This window comes from Heterocephalus glaber, unplaced genomic scaffold (genome assembly GCF_053883595.1).
Source record: "Heterocephalus glaber isolate CG9 unplaced genomic scaffold, H.glaber_assembly_v1.0 deba00001444, whole genome shotgun sequence".
Taxonomy (NCBI): Eukaryota; Metazoa; Chordata; class Mammalia; order Rodentia; family Bathyergidae; genus Heterocephalus; species Heterocephalus glaber.
Window position 1 is genome coordinate 23,320,646 of NW_028258297.1, and position 15,412 is coordinate 23,336,057.

Sequence of the window (15,412 nt, forward strand, 5' to 3'; positions counted from 1 at the left end):
TTCTGGTCAGAGCTCAAAAAACCAAAAAATCCTGCTGATAAAGACCAGGGTTGGGAGGTTTGTTCTGGGAAGGACTGCATTGGCTGTAGATTCCAGATGATGTGTATTATACCTTGGCAGAAAGTTTATCTCATTTTGCTCATGTCCAGAGACTTTGCCTGAGACTGAGATTAAGGACAATGGACTAATTGATCTTGCAAAAGAAATTTCAAGGCAGTCTAATGTTGGGGCAGTGGCATGGCTACTGTTGGGGGCTTTTAGCTAGATCCATGTTGAGAATCAAGAGCAAAGAGCCTACCAGAATGATTGAAAACATTGTGAGTTTGGCCAGAAAGAAAACTCCAGTAAAGTTGTGGCCTGCAAAGATAGAACAGAGGATAAATTGGTCGCTGAAAAGACTAGTAAATAAAAGCCAAGTATTTCAAAAAAAGACAACAAAAGACACCACAAAACCCAGCAAGACTCTTCCCTCTGCACCCTTAGAGTTGCAAAGGTGAAAAAATTTGCTTTGTAAAGAGAATCCCAAAGCACCATGTTCCAGAATGGTGACAGCCTAAAAAATATGTTCCTCAAGATTGAGTTCAGAGTGCTAAGCAATGCAGGTCTTCAACCCCTATAGCCAAAAGGAAAAAAAAAAAGCCTGGCTACTGCTCCAGCTGGTGATAGACCTTGGCATCATCCACATGGCACTGGTTTTAGGTTCCAGCAAAATGCAAAAGTTGTGAGGTCAAAAAGACTTCCATTCCAATTTCAAAAGAAGTCCTGGGAGGCCAGGCAGTGTGCTCCTGAGAGAGGAGTAAGTAAAACTACAAGTGTAGAGCCAAAGGTGCAGTAGAGACTCCAAAAGTTTAGAAAATCCAAAAATATAGATTATCTAAAGAAAACTACAAAGAGGGAGCAGAACTGGCCCAAGAAAAAAGCTGTGAGAGCTACAACCACTAGCAGCACCATAGGGGCGGAGCCACCTAAGCTCTTTAGAGTTCACATCTTGTCACAGATTGCCAGAGATGCTAAAAGTAAAACTGTGAGATTTAATGTTTGCCGTCATAGATTTTGGTCTTGCTTTGTTCCCATTCCTTGCTATCCTCCTGTTTGTAATTTTTAAAATAAAAATGTCTATCTTGTGCCATTGAATATTAGAAGTGTTTGCCTTTCTCTTCATTTATACAGGGGCTTGTAGCTAAGAGCTTGCTTTAAGTCTCAGAAAAAACTAGACTTTTCAGCAGTGCTAAAACTGTTAAGACTTTGGCAACATTTAGAGATAGACTAAATGCCTTTTGCATAAAGAAATGTACATGAGTCTTTGGGAGGCCAGGGGTGGAATGTTATGGCTTGTGTCTAGATATCCCCCCAAAGTTTCATCTAGTCATAGGTGGGGCTTTTCAGAGATGACTGGATCTAGAGTGTGTGATGCTGGGATTGATTCATGGTGCTAAGATCAAGGGGACTAAGATTAAGGGTATGAGTGCTACCCACCCGAAGTAGCCTGGATAAAATATAAGAGATAGAAAAAGCTGTGCTTATCCCTTGCTTGCTTTTGCTTTGCTACCTTCTGCCCATCATGAACTTTTTCTTCTCTGCGATGCCCCTTTGCCATGCCACCCTGCCTTGGAGCCAGCCGATTATAGACTGCAACCTTTACAAACTCTGAGCTAAATAAACCGTCCTCCTTTACCTTTGTGAGGTATTTTGTTTCAGCAATGACAATAATAACTAAGGCAACACCCAAAACAATTCCTGTCTTTTCTGATGTGTAGAGGAAGAAAGGTTTCTTTAAGTCAGGTATTCCATTACACCATACAGCAAGATCCACCTGTTGGCTAATTAGGTCAGGGAGACCTGGCATAGTGCTGACAGGTAAAATCTGTTTTGGCCTTTGCTAGAATTTGAAAATTGCCCCCAACTTTGCTAGTAAATCTCTTCCTAGCAAGGGACCAGGACACTGTGGGATAATTTAAAACTCCATGGTTAAACATTTGGCCTGCAAAGTAACATGTCAGAGTAGGAATAAAGAATCTCCAACTAGGGCCCCCCTCAAACTGAACTATGGCTGTAGAGGAGAGTTTTCCAGAGAAGTAAGTTAAAACAGAATGAAATAATTGAATTGGCTCATGCATGACATCCACAATTACCCAGGGTTCCTCACAGGAAATGGTGATATCCATGGACAGGGGTATTGTAGGTTCCTTTGGGCCTCTCAGAGTAGGAAATGAGAGTTTCGGCTGGCTTAGAGAGGGAGGTGGTGGAGTGTTAAGTTTGAAGACATAGCAGAAGGACAGGAATATGTTTCTTCAAATCTGAGGCATTTTAAATTTAATTGTAATTGTTTGAGACAAGGTCTCAGTAGGTTGTTCAGGCTGTGCTCAAACTTTCAGTCCTTCTGCCTCTCAGAGTGCTGGATTACAGGCCTGTGCCACCAAGCCCAGCTTAAAGTAATTTTTTTTTATATATTGGAAATTGAACTCAGGCCTTGTGCTTGCCCAGCAGGCACTGTGCCGCTGAGCTACATCCCAGCCTACTAGAGGTAATTTTAAAAAATCTAATATTACTAAAATCAGGATGTTTCCTACAACTATATATGTTTGGTTATGTTATCAGCTCCCCCAAGTATTTTATTATTGAAAAGGCATTAATGAGAGCCTCAAATTATGGAAGCATGGTAATAATGAAGGATGAGGACACTGTTATGGTTTAGGTCTTACATGTTGGCTGATGGCACTATTGGGAGCTGGTGGAACCTTTATTAGGTGGGGCCTGGCTACGGCTGCAGCTGGCCCTCTGGTCTCTGTCTCTCTCTTTTAATCTCTCCTTCCTGGCCACCATGAGGTGAGCAGCTTTGCTCTACCCTGTACTACCTGCTGTGATGTTCTACCTTACCACAGGCCCAAAGCTACAAGATCAAGCAACTAGGACTAAAAAAACCTTTGAAACTATGATCCCAGAATAAAGCTTCTCCCTTTTACATTGACTTTCTTAGATATTTTGTCACTTCAATGGAAATCTGACTAATAGAGAAAGAAGCTAACCAGAAAAATACAGTAGGATTGTTGAACACTTGTTAAAGACACAGCTGAAGCAGATAACTATTCATGTGGCACAGTATAATCTGCTTGAATAAATGCTTTTTCTCCAGCAACCAGCTGCCCAAACACAGAGAATGAGATAGGGTATTCTTGAAGATTCTTGTCAAGCAAGTTCACAGGAGCATAGAGGACAAAAAAACTTGGGGTACATACACTTTTAGACTTACACATGTTTCACTGATTTTTAAAATAAAATTATGAATAGCTAATAAGCATTTGAAAAATGCTCAAGATCACTAGTCATTAGGGAATGCCAATCAAAACCATAATGAACTATCACTTCACACCCATTACAATGACTACTATTATGGTTTATGTCTAGATATCCCCCCAAAGCCTCATGTGCTCATAGGTAGGGTTTTTGGGAGTGACTGGATCATGGATATGTGATATTGAATCATGGATGTATGATACAGGATCGGGCTGAGTGATACTATATTAGTCCGATGATTGAGTTAGCATTGTTCTGGGTATGGGTGATGGACTTACAGAAGAGAGAAGATCCACCCTGGGTGTGGGTGGTCACCAGCCAATAGCTTTGCAGCCTGGCTAGACTAAAAAGGGAAAAAAGAAAAGCCTCACTGCTTCCTGCCTGCCACAACATGAACTGTTTCTCCTCTGCCATATTGCCCTGCCTTGAGCCAGCTGATTATTAACTGAAACCTCTACACACCATACACTAAAATAAATCTTTCCTCTTTTAACTGTGGATGTTGAGTATTTTGTCCCAACAACAACAAAGTAACTGAGACAACCACTATCAAAAAAATAGCAAGAGTTGGTCAGAATTTGGAGAAACTGGAGCAATTAGGCACTGTTAGTAGAATGTAAAACGATGCAGCCACTGTTCAAAACACTGTGAAGATTCATTGAAAAAATAAGAAATGGTATTACTAGTTGAGCTAGCAATCCCATTCTGGGCATATATTCCAAAAAATTGAAGTCAGGACCTTGAAGATCTATCTGTGTACATTCATGTTCATTACAACATTTTTCACAATAGCCAAAGGTGGAAGCAACTCAAAATATCCATTAATGGATGAATGAATTGAGAAAATGTGGTATATACACACATATTATTTGGCCTTAAAAATGAATATCCTATCACATGTCACAATATAGATAAACCTTAAGACTAATGTGCTAAGAGAAATAGCCTAGTTCCAAGAAGACACATACAGTATGATTTCATTTATATGAGGTATCTAAGTGGCCACGTTCAGGGAAACAGAAAGTAGATAATAGTTGCTAGGATCTGGAGGAGAGATAAATGAACAATTGTTCAATGTGTACAAAGTTTATTTTACCAGGTGAAAAAAATTCTAGAGATCTGTTGCCCAACAATATGAATACACTTAACACTGCTAACCTTTATACTTAAAAATTGGCTGAGTGTGGTGGCACACACCTGCAATGTCACCATTTGGGAGCTGTGGCAGGAGGATCACTGTGAGTTTAGCACTTAAGGTTGGGTTATATAACGAGACCTTGTCTCAAAAAACAAACAAAAAAATTGTTAAGACAATAAATATTGTGCTTTCTTAAAACCTCACTTTAATAAATATATAAACGCAGTGATGAGTAAAATAACACAAATATAAAGGAACTATTGCTTTTGAAAAACATTTGCAATTCTTAACCAAAGTCTTTGGTCTTCTTCTAAAAGAAACTTGATACAAGCATTGATTTTCCTGCTCGCAGAGTATTCTGACTTTATTTTCCAGAACTTACATGTTTTTGTAGTTGTGTCTGTTTCTATGTGTGTGTGTTAAATGAAATAAAAACTGAGAAAATTCAATTAACTTCAAAGAAAAACTCAGATAAAGAAGCAAGTTACAATGTCAACTGGAGTCTAAATAGAGATTCCATGCTTATTGAAAAAAATATAAAAATCTCTCATATAAATCATATGTATACATCTCCTTGGAAGTTTGGTTAAAAACTTTTCTTCAAATATTCCAGTAATAGAGAAAAGGGAAAATAATACAGTGATTGTAGCCTAATTATGTGGAGGCTTACTTGACCAACATTAACAGTACTTATAATTTTGGTAAATGATATTTTTTACTTATTTCTATAAAGCTTTTTAAAGTGTCTTGCTGCTGGGGATTTAGCTCAGTGGTTCTGGTGCCTGCCTCACAAAGCGCAAAGTCCTGAGTATGATGCCTGGTACCAAAAAAAAAAAAAAAAAAAAAATCAGAGTAAAGTGTCTTGCTATGATAAAAAGGATACAATTGTTTCAATTTAAAGATCATATCTTTTACTTTTTCTTATAAAAATATTTTTCCAAGCACATGTAATTACATTTTTGTTTTTCTTGTACCTAACTAGATAGTCAGCTCTGTTTATCTACAGGCTTCACATCCGCACTTTCAATTAACTGCCAATAGAAAATGGGAAAAATATTCTCCCATCCAAGTACTAACCAGGCCCGACCCTGCTTAGCTTCTGAGATCAGACAAGATTAGGCACATTCAGGGTGGTATGGCCATAGATATGGAAAAAATATTCTGAACATGTGCACACGTTTTTTTCCATGTCATTATTCCCTCAGCAATATAGTATAACAACTATTTACATAGAATTTACATTGGATTAGGTAAAGCAATCCACAGTGATTTAAAGTATACAAGAGGAAGTATGTAGGTTATATGCAAACATTGCACTGTTTTATAGAACTTGAGGATCCTTGGGTTTGGGGGTCCACAGTGGGTCCTAGAACCAATCCCCCAGCACACCAAAGGACAACTGTAGTTAAAGAATTGGTGCTAGCAGATAATCCCTTCAAATGTAATCTCATATCATTTATCTAGAGAGAAGGAAAGTAAAATGACATAAAGAAAAGTTCTTAGCTGGCATGAAATCATTAACACTAAGACCACCTCCAGGCTTCAAGTTTAAAATGATGAGAAAATATGTGATATTTTAATACAGTTAGGCCATAACACACATAAAGTTTTATGTATGTGAGCACTCATTTTCTTAAACTTTACCTGTATCAAATGTATATCACTGTGTAAAAAAAGAATATTCTATTAATAGATACAGAGAAATAGGATGAGAGATTACTTAAGGAAAAGAACTCTGAGAACAAAATGAAGAGATAGCTAAAGAGTTTCATAAAAGAGAAATTATGTAGACTATACTTAAAATGTTATGTTTCAAGGAAATGGAATGAAGTTCTGCAGGCTTAATGCAAGAAAGTTTTTTAAATGACTTCTCAGTATATCTTAGTGTACTTTTATTTAAATTATTTTCTATTTGTAGTATTTCACTTCAATTAGTACTTGTATGTGGAGCTGAGGGAAGCAGTTGCTCTGGGTAAGCTCTCAATTTTCATGAGTAGAAGTTGATCCTAACCCCGACTATACTGACTTAATGGAATGCAGTGCTTGGCAGGGACAGCATAAAATGTGAGATGTTCACACATGTCAAATTCTTCTTTAGCTGTATTTGACCACAGACTCTATCTGAAAGTGCTTTATGTGAAATTCTTCCCAGGCTTTTTGCAAATACACCAAATAAATGCAGTAAAATGAGCCAGAGTTTCTGGCATCATTTTATTTTATGCAAAGTCTGTACTAGTTTCTCCACTTACAAATTCTGGTGGCAGAGTAGTACTACCCTCATCTCCATACCTTCAGTCTTTAAAACCTTACCTTTTAGCTTCTTCCTTCATACTTCCTTTTTGAGTACTTTTAAACTACTTTCCATAGTGTTTACTAGGAATTTAACGTATCTTTCAAAACTGTGCTATTATTATTATCATTTTTGTGACTGCTTTTATTAAAATGTTACATAATGTTCAAGTGAATAATTTTAGTGTAAAATTCTGCAAAATGAGTTTTTTGGGCATGCATGTATCTAGTTATATTATAATCCAAGTATAGTAGTTAGTGAGGCAGTAAGGGCTAATCCAGAGCTTCCCACTGTAATCTGCCTTTCTAGAATTCTATGATGCTAAACTCAAATACACTTTCCCACTGCATTAAAACAGTTTTGTTAATATTAATTAGTGCTGATTATCATATGTTACCAAGAAATGCCCCAATGGGAGCAGAGCATAGTAAATAACATAAGACCTACAATCTACTGAGAATCAGATACGCAATCCACTAACCAGAGGTGGAGAAGATCCTCAGCAAAAGTTAGTTATTCTTTATTGTTATAATATAATCACAGTGTGGTAGGAAGAGAATTTTTAACAAGAACTACATGTATAAAACTAGACTGAATCTGGAGAGCATATTGAAACCCAATAGATTTCTGATATGATTTTGTAAGATGACATTGCTATGGTTTCACTGTGTCTTTTGCAAATCCAGATGTTACTAATGTGATACATTGGGAAGTAAATCCTTGAAGAGATGATTAGGTCACAAGAACTTCTCCTGTATTAATGGGACTAAACCCCTTAGCAAAGAAGCTTCACGCAGCCTTCAGTTCTGTTGCCATTCTGCCTTCCCCCATGTGAGAACACAGCATCCTCTCCAGAGGAGAAAGGAATGTGAAGCTAGAGGCGGAGATCACAGTGATGTGGCCATATCGGGGGTATTTGTGGGTTCTGGGGATTAGGGAGAGAATATATGTGGGGGCACATTTTCCCTCTCCTACCATACCTCTTCATGTCACTTCTGGATAGAATAACTGTTCATGACTGTTAAATATGTTGTAAACAGATTGACCGTTTTTCATGTGATATTAAATCATTTTTTGGAATCATAAGGAACCGTTTTATGCATTTACACTTGCCATGGTTTAAATGTCCCCTCTAAAACTCATGTTGAAATTTCATTGCCATTGTAACAGTAGGAGTGATGTGGCCACCTTTCTTAGGATACTAAGAAATGCCAGGAAGCTCCCAGAAGAAACTAAAGTGACAGGGAATCAGTTCTCACATTGCCTCTGAAGGGAGCATGGCCCTGCCAGCGCAGTGATTTTTATAGTTTTGGTTTCCAGAACTGTGAGAAAATAGATACATGTGGTTTTAAACTACCGAGGTTTTGGTAATTTGTTTTGGAGCCACACTTTACTAATCCAAAGGGATACTTTTCAAAGTTGTTTTTTTCTCTCCAGCTATTTTATATCAAGTCCTCTAGTTTCTTCAGGGAACTATGTCCATGTTTTAATCCTTGCTTTTTCATTTTGGGACTAAATACTAAATGTGAACACCACCAACTACAGTACACTATTGATCATAGTGGTTTACAAATATTATTGGTGTAAGAATACTCATGAAGATTCATCACTAGTATAAATCCTTGGGCCTCATCATAGGCCTCAGGATAGCTTTGCAGATAGGAAGTATTTAGAATAAATTTGCTCCCTTAACAAGAGGCAAAGGCAAGTATGCCTGGCTACTATTAGAGCTCCCTAATTAGCTTGCTGAACAGCTCTCTAAGAGCACATGCAAGGCCAAAATGGAACCACGATGAGTATCACTAATAAGCAGCTATATTAGTTGCCTATAATTGCATAACAAATTACCACAATCTTTCTTAGCAGCACAAAGCAATACCTATTTACTAGTCATAATTATGTAGGCTACAGATCTGGCATTGCATGAGCAGGTCCTCTGCTTATGGTATCACAAGCTGAAATCAAGGTTCAACTAGGCTGAGTTCTTGTCTGAAACTCTGGAAAAATCCACTTCCACTCCACTTCCAAGCTCATTCTTAGCTGAATTTAGTTCCCTGAAACTGCAGGACTCAGGTCCCATTTCCTTGCTGGCTGTCAGCTAAGGACTGCTCTCATCTTCTAAAGAGTGCTCACCTGCCCTGCCATATGGCCTCCTCTGGTTTGTTTTTGTTTTTGTTTGTGTTGTTGTTGTTTTGAGACAGGGTCTCTCTGTGTAGTTCAGACTGGCCTTGAACTCAGTATGTAGCCCAAATTGGCCTTGAACTCTGAAACAATCCTCCTTCCTCAGCCTCCAGAGTGCTGGGATTACAGGCATGTGCTACCATGCCCAGCTGTGGCCTCCTATATTTTCAAGATAGCAATTCTTCTCTTGCTTTGGATTTCTGACTATTTCTAATTTCAAGATTTAGACTTAAAGGGCTCTTGTGGTTAAGCTTACTTTGTGATTTGATCTTTCCATATATAAATACAATTCTTTGTCTAATAATAGTTCAATCTGAAATATCCCACAAAATGCTATGTTTTAAATGCTTGGCAACAACTCATGGAACTATTGGGAGGGGGTGGTAGAGGCTAGTGGAAAGAACTTTGGTCATTGGACACACAAAGGGTACAGGGTCCCTAATCCCTTCCTATCTCCCTCTTTCTTTGCTTCCTGGCTGCCATGAGGTGAGCAGCTCGTCCCTAATGTGCTCCCTTCTTTGATATCCAGTAAAACCTTGGCTTGTGAGCATATTTCATCATGGAAACAGGCTTATAATCTGAAGCATTTGTGTACCAAACAAATTTCCCCATAAGAAATAATGGAAGCTCAGATGATTCATTCTACAACTGTGGGAAATTGTAGAATTTAGTTATCTAGTTGTAAGAATATGATCACAAGAAGTTTGTTAACTGAGAAAATTAAGAAGTCATTTCTGGGAATTTCCACAAGTCTGTTTGTTAAAAGAACTCCAGGAAACTTTAAGAGATGTTGTAAAAGTTATACGGGAGAAAAACAGGTTTTCCTAGTAACCATCGTCTGGGATCAGAGAACTGTGACCCAATGACTCTACGGGTGGTGAGAGAGATACGGTTCACTATGTACATCTGTGATGTTTGCGGTAGGCCGGTGGGCTTGACTTCTGCTGAAGTCGCCCTGCTTTCTTGATACCATCTGATAATAAGAGGGCTGCAGTGCGCTCTTAGATGTATGGATCGGTGAAGGGAAACAAGGGACTTGTAAATTCTCCTGTAGCTTTTATGAGTCACTTAGAGTCACTTGTTATCACCAGATGTTAAAACCAAAAAGACAACAACCAGAATAACTAAGCTGTTTTCCTACATGTATGAAAGCCTTACCTCTTTCCTTTGTGATTATCAAACAGTGTCAGGAGAATAAATTACTGTTCATCCCCCAGGCTGTCTCCTTTTCTTTCTTTAAAGGTTGGTGCTCTCCGGGGTCTCCAGTCTCCCTCTAGAGAGACCACGCACATACAACCAAAAATGTTCATATAAAAATGATTACAATGCTGTAATATAATACAAAATAATAAAGAAAATACAAAATATAAAGAAAACTAAACAAATTAATCTACACTTACTTTTGAAAACCTTCATGGCTGGTATGAGGGAGACAAGAGAAGGAAGGGTTATCGTGTAGTATGACTTTCACTATCACTAGTAGACTCACTGCTATTTATTGGCTCAGTGGGATCTTTTGTCTTTTCATGCCTTTGCTTTTGCCATCTTTTGAGGATCTTGCAGAGATGTGAGATTGCACTGTCATTAAACAGGTTCATCGCTTTCACGGCTACAGCCTGATTACGATAGTGATTTTCTACAAAATTTTGCACTGCTTTTCACATTTCACATATCTATGGAATCTCATTTGAAGTGAAGGATTCCTCCACCTTTTTCTCCTTCTTTGCAGATAAGATCTCCTCCATAATCTCTTGCTGTTGGGAGATGATCACCCACAATCCTGCAGCCAGAGAGAGAGAGATGAGAGGTGAGAGATAGAGAGAGGGAGAGAGAGAAGGGGGGAGAGCATTGTCTCAGTTGTGATCATGTGACATTAGGTGTCACCTACCACTCATATTATCAATATATACTCATTTATCAATATAAAACTTATTAGAAATGTTTGCTCATCTTGTAGAATACTCACAGAACAAGATACAATCCAAGGTTTTACTGTACTATGCTACCACAGTACAGTTCCAAAGCAACAGAGCCAAGTGACCATGAACTGAAACTTCTGAAATCATAAGCCAAAATAAATCTTTCCTCCTTACATATTATCTCTAGTATTTTGTCACAGCAACAGAAAGCTAACACATTGTCCTATCAGGTACTCTGATTATTACATCTAACTTCAACATGCCTTATAAATTACTAACTTACAGTCTATAATTAGCACATTTTTATACATCCTGCCCATGTCTCATAAGCTGCTTGCTTACATGTTATCTACATTTAACACATTCTTTGAGTTTCATCTTTATCTTATGAGCTATTACCTTACCTGGTATATAGGTTTACCACTTGTTTTGAGTTAAAACTATTTTCTTTGGGTCAGGGATTTAGGTCAGTGGTTCTGCCACCTGCTTCGAAAGCGCAAGGTCCTGAGTTCAATCCCCAGTACCCCAAGCCCCCCCAAAAAAACCTATCTTATTTGTATGGAAGAATTGAATATTCTCAAATAATACAACAAACATTATATTATGTCAATCAGCAAAGAAAAGGAAGTGAAAATGCCATGTTTCTCTTCTACTTCCCCTACTCTTTAAGGACTTTCAAAAATAAGACTTGTAGGGGTGAGGGATTTAACTCAGTGGTTCCAGCGCCTGCCTCACAAGCACAAGGTCCCAAGTTCGATCCCTGGTACTGGCCCCCCAAAATTATAAGACTTGTACTAATATTTCACTGGTCAGAACTTAATCACATGGCCATATCTAGTTTGAAGAGAGATATGGAAAATCAATCTTTATTTTGGGTGGTCATGTCCCTAGGTAAAAATTTGATGTTCTGTTATAAGGGAAGGTCAGAAAGAGATGGTAGAGGACAATTAGTAATTTCTTTTGTAATTAGTTAAGGAACCAAATTAACAATAATAATAATTTTGAAGTAGATACTATAGCTAAAGCCCTCATATCTATAGCTGATCATGAGGTGGTAGCTAGTATTTAGGATTTATGATTTACATTTCCCTTTACCTAGACTTTCCTCTTTGCCTTCTGCTGGCGCTTAGGCTTATTCACCCCATCCCCCATGGAATGACTTAAACCTTTAATTCTGTGGTTGATAATTCATTGGCAACACTTCCCTTACAGGTCTCCGTTACTCTGACATCATTAGATAATAGTAAAGGCAGTGGCCCTAGGAGTTCCATTGGATTCTTGCTATACTCTTCATTTCTCCTACATAATCAAGGTCCATAATATAACTAAAGTCATCATATCCTTTCTGCCTTTTGCTTTGATGGCATAAGGAGCCTCAAATAGCCAGGTGGCAGTTTCTACTTCAAATTTATTTCTGTTACTACATATGATTTCTCTTGGAAACTGAGAATTTAGAGATTAAAAGTCTATGGTTACAAGTTCAGGAGAAATAATTCTGAAAGCAGATTACTAGGTGTGGTCATGAGAAGTACCACTCTCAAATACACTGGCTAGTTTCCTAAAATCTTATTTAGTTTGGAAGAGAAAGGGTCATTGCCGGTCGCTGATTCAGAATGTATATCAGATTCTGCAAGACAAGACTATAACTTTTATAAATGATCTTAAAAATCTGATACATTGGCTCAATTTTTAATTAAGTTTCTATTCTCACATGGCTTACTTGTGGGCACAAGATAGTATACTAATGATAAATATTATGGGCTTTAGGCTTGTTTCTTTTTCTATGAAGAATGGTTTGAGACAATGTCAATGGTCAATGGAATGTCAGAGGGGTTTATAATGCTTTTATTAAGCTTATAGATGACAGCTCTATAACCATGAAGGAGAATACACAACCACATGGAATTAAAGTGAGGACAAACCTTGTCCTCCCTATGGCAGGAAGAGCCCAATGAAGTTGACATATGATCTGATGGATGGGTTGTTTTGTTTTGTTTTTGAGACAGGGTCTAGCTATGAACTCCAGGCTTGTCTTAAATGTGCAGCAATCCACTTGCCTCAGCCTCCCAAATGCTGGAATTAGAGGCATGTGACACACCTGGCTAGATGGTTTCATTTCAAAGTATGATTGTACTTATGATTCACTGATCACAATGCCTTGCCATTTAAAACTCGAGCAATGTGGAAAGTTAGCCTTGGTGAAGTGAAATCTGGGTGATAAAATCATAATAACCTCCTTCACTGCCGCATTGCTGCTTTGTTAATTGGCCTGTTGAACATGAACCAAGCCAAGGATGATTAAAAACCACAAGGTAGATCATACTACCCAACAAGTCAGCCATTCTGTTTTAAACAAGAACTATGTAGCCAGGCATGATGGTGCACGCCTGTAATCCCAGCTCTCAGGTGGCTGAGGCAGAAGGACTGCTTTTTTTTTTTTTTTTTGGATTGCTTTGAGTTCAAAGTCAGCCCGGGCTACATAGTGAGTTTAAGGCCAGCCTAAACTGCATATTGAGACCCTGTCTCAAAAAAACAAAAAACAAAAAAATTTTAAAACAAATAATAAACAAGGACTATGTGAAATCTCAGGTTGAGTTCAGAATCTGATTGGAGCAACTGTGCAACAAATTTATCTTAGAGTTCCAACTGGGATGTGAGATCTCTAAGACACTATTCTTTTTTTGCTTTCTGTTTTCTGAGTCAGGGTCTTACTATGTGGTCCACATTGGCCTTGAACTCACTGTATAGACCAGACTGGTCTCGAGCTCATAGCAATTCTGCTACCTTAGCCAACCAGATTCTGGGCTTACAGGGGTTTGCTACCAGGCCCATTTCTAAAATCTTATTTTTGTTTTTTTCAGTGGGGATGCACATTTACTGAAGGTGAAAATAACATATGCTCTTCAGAGGGAGAGTGGGCCAGTAAATAGACTCACAGCAGCCATGAGGATAAGGTATGTTGTTTTTTGTATCTAGATTAGCTTCTTCTGCATGGAAATAAGGCATTGGGATTGTTGTTCTATCAAAAACTCACTTAGCCTGGAGCCAGATTTAAACTGCCCTGTGGGAAACTTGCTTGGCTTTGCACCTTAATGTAAATGAAGTATTGAAAATAGCACTTTTCTAATCAGTTCCACCTACTGCGCTCAGGAGCTGCAGTTATCCTGGATCCTATGTTCTGAACATGTTCCCTGGGTCTTCATGACTTTAACAGATTATGCACAGTTGTTTGGCTGGTTTTGCCCCAGTCCTGATCTATCTCATTTTCCACTGAGGGACATAATCCCAATAATTCTTGTTGTTGTTTTGGTTTTTTGGTTTGTTTGGGGGTCTTTTTGTACCAGGGATTCAACTCGGGACCTTGTGCTTTTGAGGCAGGAAGCAGAACCACTGAGCTAAATCCCTAGCCCCGTATTTTTGTTTTTTGAGGCAGGGTCTCCCTTTGTAGTTCAGGCTGGCCCTGAACTCAAATGTTCACCAAGCTGGCCTCCAACTCGAGGTGATCCTCCTGCCTCAGACTCCCGAGTGCTGGGATCACAGGCATGTGCCACCATGCCTGGCTAAACCAAATAATTCTTTATGGGATGCTGAGTGATTGGAGCTATTTTTCTTCTTATAGCTGCTTCCTGCTGAAAGGTGGGGTAGGGCCTACCTACTGGGAATCATGTGCTCTCTGACTACCTTGGGATATTGGGTCTCACCAGCTAGGGTAGAGCAAACCTATCAGAAGCCAGGTGTGGTGGCATACACCTGTAATGCCAGCACTTCAGAGGCTGAGGTAGGAAGATCACCATAAGATTGAGGCCAGCCTGGGCTACATAGTGAGTTCAAGGCCAGCCTGAACTACACAGCAAGACCCTGTCCCAACAACCTCTCCCCATACACAATGAACTATTAGAAGACTATGAGAAAAGAATCACTGCCTATTTGTGAAAAATTGTTGAGTTACTCATTCAATGAGAGAAAGCTTGGTGAATTTGTCAGGAGAGTTATGGTCTGTAGTCTGGATCATCATCTGAAGGTGAGTCTTTTGAACCCTTGACTAGACAAATTTTATTATTAGTTGGAGAAGATAGGAACCAAACATGAGAAAGAGCAGGTCAGAATATTTCCTAGTCTGTTTTAAAAAGTGAACTATCACAGATTCAACAAATAGAGACATTATTATTTCCTTGCTATTATTTGGGAGAAATGTTCCAAGGAGTTTTATTTCCATGTTCCCCATGGAGAGGAAAGCATGGTGTAGAAGGATATTAAATAAACTACCAAGAGACTGAGAGTCGGAGCCCTAGCAGAATTACCCACAATAATATGGATGCAGTTAAAAGCAAGAGATCCAAAACAAGTGCCCATTTAAGCTGTGGTGGATCAGGGGTCATTGGTGACTCTACTTATGACTTATTACTTATCTTCTTACTCAGAGCAGTGCTTGAGTCTTACCTTTTGAAGAGGAGCCTCAGATCTTCTAGAGGTTCGCAGGAGTAGCTTTTGTCTTTGGGGTAGTCCTTTGCCTCAGACCACTTAGGGTGGGCCTGATAGAAAGGTGAATCCAGCTATCTATCTCTACCACCTTTACTGTAGTGGGTGTGC

General features: G+C 38.7%; 1 long non-coding RNA gene across 1 annotated transcript in view; it reads left to right on the plus strand.

The window, feature by feature from the left end:
- The window catches only part of LOC147827507 (uncharacterized), a 47,924-nt gene extending 33,958 nt beyond the window's left edge, over positions 1-13,966 (plus strand). Inside the window, exons 3-4 of the long non-coding RNA XR_015452339.1 lie at positions 10,633-10,710; positions 13,684-13,966. This is a non-coding gene — a long non-coding RNA (uncharacterized LOC147827507). The remainder of the gene's footprint in view (positions 1-10,632; positions 10,711-13,683) is intronic.
- The last annotated feature ends 1,446 nt before the right edge of the window (positions 13,967-15,412 follow it).